The sequence below is a fragment of the Lactuca sativa genome, chromosome 7 (genome assembly GCF_002870075.4).
Source record: "Lactuca sativa cultivar Salinas chromosome 7, Lsat_Salinas_v11, whole genome shotgun sequence".
Classification (NCBI taxonomy): domain Eukaryota; kingdom Viridiplantae; phylum Streptophyta; class Magnoliopsida; order Asterales; family Asteraceae; genus Lactuca; species Lactuca sativa.
In genome coordinates, this window is record NC_056629.2 from 89,009,685 (window position 1) to 89,016,725 (window position 7,041).

The following is a 7,041-nucleotide window of genomic DNA, read 5'->3' on the forward strand; positions in this document are numbered from 1 at the left end:
GACTGATACCGATCCAATCTTTGATACCAATTGTAAAACCCAAAATTCTTTGATGTATCAATCAGATTTACTTGATGGTGCGGAATTCCGATAAAATGAATTAGACAAGACGAAATATAGAATAAGAACACAAAGATTAATCTTTAATGCATATTATTATTGAATAGTCGGGTTCATAAGATTCTTGATTACACTTGGTTCTCTCTCGTTTCTCTCCAAATCACGTTCTAAGCATATGACAACCCCCAAAAACGTCTCCCACTCGTTAGAAGACTAAAATAACACTATTTATACTTAGACCTACTAACGAAGCCCAAGCCCAAAACCCAAACAAAACAATATTAAGCCCAACCGAAATCACATGAGATTTCGGTCCAAACAACACCAAAAAATACTATTTTCGATCCTAGCCCAAGAACTCTAATAGCTTATGAAAATCAAAGTATAAACCACAATTTATGGCCTAACAAAAAGAATTTACGAAAAACGATTATTCAGAATAAAATCTTTTTTTAGCTATATCTATGTTATATGCTATGATATTTAACTATTAAATGTATTATATTTGCTTGGATGTGATCAGATGAAAAGTTTGATGAAAGGAATTTGTTTTTACACATTTTGAAAAAAAAATCACCGACTTATACATTCGTGGAACTAGAAACAAGTAGTAGTAGAATATGAAATTAGATGCTAAGATTGTTTTTTCTTTTGTCGAATCTACTTGCTTTACTAACATAAATCTTTTAATAATAAACATCTAAACATATATATATATATATATATATATATATATATATATATATATATATATATATATATATATATATATATATATATATATATATATATATATATATATATATATATATATATATATCGTTGTTATAAAACATAAACAATATATACTATTACTATTATACATGATTATTAAAATAATAGACTGGTGTTGTTTGTTTTTCTTGGGGCAAAATGTTTGCAGTCTGCGGATCACATCTGTAGACTGCGGACCACATCTGTAGACTTCTGCAGCAGAACAGGTCGACCAAACGTCTACAGTCTAAAAAAAGAAGACTGTTTGTTTTTTTAACATCTACAGGCTACTAAAATAAGTTAAAATCAAAATAAACTGATTGTTCTAACTACAAAGTAATTTTTTAATATTTTTATGACTTTATTATAAATAATTAACAAATCCATATCAACTTTTATGTATTATTTGTATAAAAAGTGAAAATAAAAATTATACAAATTAACGTATATATTTGATAAAACCAACAATTTTGGTCGCAAAGTTATACCTAAATATAGTAATTGTGAATCAAAGAATTTGATACGTAAATGGATGGAAATAAACTTTGATTTTTTCAATTAAATCAATTAAAATCGTACCATAAATATTTTTCTAAGAAATTGACGATACTGTATTACATAATATTTTATAAAATTTGGCACAAAAAAATATAAGAATATATTATGATTTTTTTTCCGTATTTATATAAACAACTTCAATGACCATTATTGTAATAATTTTTTATTTATAAACTTGTCAAAAATATCACGTTTGTGTCGTCGAACTTTTTTTTTCAAATTGTTTATCACTAATAAAGTTGGAATAAATATAAATTAAAAGAAAACTAAAAAAATAAAGATATATGTGTTTTTTTAGGTTAGAAGATTTCTGAAGATGTTAGAAGACTCTAGTCCACATCTGCGCCAAGAAGAGGGCACATAGATATTTTTAGGTTTGTAGTCTTCAAAAAACAAACGGTCTACAAAGACTAATGTCTGCACGTGGTCTGCGCGGTGCAAACAGAAGAAGCTAAGAAGATCTGTGGGTAAAAAACAAACACCACCTATAAGGCTAGAAGGTATGGAGCGGGAAAGGGGAACAGGAAGGCTTCCCTCTCACCGGAACACCATACCGTGGTTGAGGGGAGCAACCCGTGGGAAAGAGGTGAGGGGAGGGGGTGCCGAACTCTCTCTCCTTATTCCATTGGCCAGTTTTTTTTATCTTTTTTATTATTTATAAAATTATATACCTACTAAAAAAATATAAAAATATATATCAAAATTCATGTTTTTTAATTCCCTACAAAATGAGTATAATATATGTATGAAATATATTTTAAAAAAATTAAAAAAAAAAATAATGAGGGGAGCTTCTCACCCATTCTTTGGGTTTTACGTGAGGAAAATGAAAATGTGGGAAATGGTGGTGTGGCCCACAAAAAATGAAGGAAACTCCGGTCCCATACATTTCGGTCTAAAAATAAAAAAAAAAAAATATGTCAATTGTAATCAACAAAAAAGAAAAACATAGGTATGGAGTTAGGATAATGAGGAGCCTCTGTTTCATAGAATAAAATGGACTTGGTAAAAACAATTATAAAAAATAATGTCCATCAATGCATTAATAGTCTTAAATTTTAAGTTTATTAACTTTTACATTTAAACCTCTTGAATTTATTGTACATTAGGCTTTCCAGGCCCACTAGTGGTCCACTAATGGCCCAAATTGCTCAATTGGGCCCAATCCCTCTAATGGGCCTTACCCTAAGCCCAAACATGTTCCTGGCCCAAAACATATGACTCCTGATGGCCCACTAAGGCCCAAAGACCCAAAGTCCCCTGTATGGCCCAAACCGAGGCCCAAAACAAGTCAAGCCCATATCTGATGAGTACGTTGGGTGTACTCTTATGTACGCTAAGCATACTATCCAAATGATGCGTACGTTGGGTGTACCTGCACGTACGCTCAGCGTATTCCCCTGTTAAGCCATTTTCCCATTAAGTGCTTAATACTCTACTCTAGAAGCTATAATTATAGATCCAAGTCCTCTCCAACGCCTTAAACCATAAAGTTGAATACTTGATGGTTTTGCATGATCCTCATAAGCTCAAACTCCAAAAATGATAATCTACTTCCATGAAAATGGTCTTAACTCATGCATGACTTCATTAAGACTTCCAAGATGGCAACTTTCTGCCTTAGGGACTCATTTAACACTGAGAGTGGCAACTCAAAGCCTAAGAATCGGATTTCAACCACAAAGCTCCATCCTTGGGACCAAAAAGTTCCAAAAACTCATCATAATAGATCTAAGCATTTAATGGGCAAGTTTAAGACTTTATACCTCAAGATGATCTGAAATGAAGCAACAATCTCGAATCTACAGCTTCTCCTTTGAACCACCACCTTGCTTTGTTCTTTACTTGTTTGGGAAATGGATTCACAACACCATAATGCCCTATAATGGCCCCCAAATCTCCAAGAACACTCATGGGAGGATTAGGGTTTCGTGGTGACTGCCTAAAGATGAAATGGAGGCTGAGCAATGAGTCACATTATTCCTTTTATAGTGGCATAACCCTAAAATTAGGGTTTAGAAACTCTGAGCATACATTGGGCGTACGCCTCCAACACCCGCGTCCACTTTACACCTCTACATTGGGCGTACCCCAGCTTACGCTGGGCGTACTCACCTGGCTGCCACCTTGCATGCATGGGCTGAAATAAAAACTTTTCCATTCAGGGACCAATTCTGCCAACAACTTCGAAGTACTATAACTTATTCGTTCTAAGTTCGTTTCCGACGAACTTTATATCCATGAAAAGGTGGCATGAAGCCCTACGCTCCAAGCTACACCCCAAGCCTTAAATCCTTCCTAATAAAACGTCAGGCCCATAACAGACCGAATCGACAGATTACGCTTATACCATTGGTCTCCGAAGACACAATCAAGCACTTTCAAAACTGGGTGTTACACACATGTAATTTTGGGTGTAAGTCGAACCATCATAGTAGTACTTGTAGGTTCCATCAAAAATACTTGCAAAATGCTTTTACCAAATTTCCGAGGAACAATTTAATAAAATCGAGCACTTGGTTGGATTTGGAAGCGTAAAAAATGGTAGAGTAGACTTTTCCGGGGTCAAAGTATACTTTCTTGAAAAGTTATGGGCTAATTTGTAACGTTTCAGAATTGTAAGGACTAAATTGTAATTTCCACAGCTTACATTAACCAATTTAAAAGTTTTCTACCACACAGGGACATTTATGAAAGTTTTCAGAAGTATAGACCAAACTGGTAACTTTCAGAACAAATAGGGACCGAAATGAAGTTTTTCAGAAACACAGGGACTTGTTTGCAACATTATGGAACTTTAGGGGCAAAACTGAAAATTTCTAAAAGACTAGTCAACTGCTAACGTCACTTCGTCTTCTTTGGCAGCCTTCTCCGGCGAATGGTTTGAGGCGTTTCCGGTGGTCAAAAAATTCTAAAAAATATATTTTCAGAATCCTTGAAACGAGGTCTTTCCAATCGTGGGGCCGGAAACGAATTTTGAGACATTTTTTTTATCTAATTACTGTAGGAAGAGCAACTCTCACATTCAATTATTACAAAAAATCAACCCACTTTCACTAACACTTACACTCTAAGTGTTATACTATCTATTTCTCTGTGTTTTTGGGATGCCTCACAACTAATGCTAGAAGTTTTATATATAGTAAACTCGGCCACCATTTTATCTTCTCCGGTTAATGTGTTCATCATAGGGTAAAAATAAATATTATCGAAGAAAATGATTCCATAAAAAATGTTGGGCTTGTAGATGGAGGCTAGAAATCAACCTATTATACTTCTAAAATGTTTGTTATATGATGATATTTTACAAAATTAAGTTATAAAAACTAGCATTTCGTTTGGTGAGGATTAATAATAAAATTGGCTATATTGAAGAGTTTGTTATGAAAGTTTAAATAGTATTAACTTAGACCTTAAAATATTATAAATATATATCGTATAAAATTAGCCATAATATTTTGGCAAAAAATGACATGATTTAATTTTACATCCTAGGTAAACGGCCTGATGATAAAGAGGTGGTTATTTATTTATGTTAAACATTACCAATACGACGAGTTATATTGCCTTGTAAAATCGAAAGTTTAGTTTTTATTTTCAGTTTAAATTTCTATAATTATAGTAAATAAACATACAAGCCGTTCTAGCTCAGTTGGTAGAGCGCGTGGCTTTTAACCACGTGGTCGTGGGTTCGAGTCCCACGGATGGCGTCGACATTTACTAAATTTATTTTATTTTCTTATTTAGTTTATTTTCTTATTTTTCGCGAATCCCTTAAACTCACCCATATAAACAATTTAGCTGAAACTTATCAAAATTTTAGTTTTCAATATCAAAGTGGTCGGTGGATTTCTATTATTTTCCTGATATTACGGGTTGCTTATGCTGATGATTGAAATATGAACAATATGGATTTCTTTTTGAATGTTTTGTTGGTGAAATGAAGCTAATGCTTGAGTGAATTTTTGATTTTGTTGTTTTATAGTATTAGTTAGTTGTGTATTCTAGATTTCTGTATTAAACAATCTTCCGTACTAAATAAAAATAATTTTGTTATTTGACTTCTTCTAAATGCATTATTCTATATGATTTTTTATTTATCTATTTATTTATTTTTCCACTTGTTATTTTATAGTTTTTCCATTTTATTAAATTTCATATAATATTTAAATGTAATAAAAACTACATATTAATTTTATTAATAGATTTTTCTTCTAATTTCAAAATTATTAAATTAAAGTCTCATTAGTTTCCAATTTTATTAATCTAAATTATTTGTTTAAATTTTTTTTAAATAACATTTTCATTTTAATAATTCTTTATTTTCTCACTTTTTTTATAACTTCAAACTTTAAATATTTAGAATTTCATATTTATTTTATCTTTTAAATAAATTCATATAATATATGAATCTTACACCCACCTAGTGATTCTAACAAATAACAAAAACATAAATACGAAAAAAACAATAGCTCCAATCCACTTGGCAAGTCCCCGTCATGTTCAAGATTCCAATCACGTTGGTCTTGATGGCAATAAATAACAATGCTTTCATTTATTTATCAACATTTCTTCCTATTTTTACTAAAAAGTCCTTGCTCCTATAATCAACTTAAACCATTAATGGTTCTGTGTGATGTCAAACATATGATATAGGGTTATAATAAGCAATATTATGTAGATTAGTTAAAAGAAAATGCAATTTCAGTTACCTAACTGTTTCTCAACTCTTTCTTATCACCTAATTTTCTCTTCAACCATACGTTTCACTTTCAATCTGTAAATGGGGACACATTAAGACGAAATACAAATATAACGCCACAAAAAGAAACACATTAAAATTTTGCTACCAACCACAGAGAGAATATTTTCTAAATATTCTATATATTTACATTTTACAAAAATCGATATATTTACTTATTTTTCACTATTGATAAAAGGAATAATGGGACAAATGCGTTAGGGAGTTTAGATCTTATATCAATATTTTTCTAAAACGATGATCTTATTGTTCTCAAAACAAAGATCATATTGAAGGTATAGGGTATCCTAGATCGCAATTTTAACATCATGTGAAACATTTATATCTTTGTCTATTAATTTATTAGTACATAATTATCAAGTTGATGTGTGGAACCAGAGAGGGAGGCGTTTAAGCAAACTTTTCTAGTAAAATGTTTAAATGTGTGTGTTATTCCAAGCACAAAAACTACATAGTAAGTAAGATCTACCAATCAGACGTTTTAGACCAACCATCTTTAGGACTATAAAACCAAAAACCGTCGCGTCTTGCCTCCCATATACAATCTTTGTCAAACTCTCCAACGCAATCTCTACTAAAACCAACATCGTACACCTTAACATATTTTTCTTTTGATTGCCACTTGAAATTGCAAACATAAGAAAGACCCGGATATACTTCCAATTTAGTTTCTTGACCCGGTTGAAGTATGTTGTCATTTAATTCATCTAGAAATACACAACGATATCCAAGGTTTTCGACATCTTTGTCTTTGAGATGAACAGTGTACTTCGGTTGTGGTGTTGGAGATGGTGGATCCGCCAAGCAACACGGTGGCGCTACAACAAAAAGTAACAAAACAAGAAATATCATTGACTTGTCCATTTTTTTTTACAATATGTGAACCTTTAAGTTGGACGTCGGTTTTA

General features: G+C 31.8%; 1 non-coding gene across 1 annotated transcript; it reads left to right on the forward strand.

The window, feature by feature from the left end:
• The first annotated feature begins 5,008 nt into the window (after window positions 1-5,008).
• On the forward strand, window positions 5,009-5,081 carry TRNAK-UUU (transfer RNA lysine (anticodon UUU)). The gene has a single exon. It is a non-coding gene; the product is annotated as a tRNA-Lys (tRNA).
• Window positions 5,082-7,041: the final 1,960 nt, after the last annotated feature.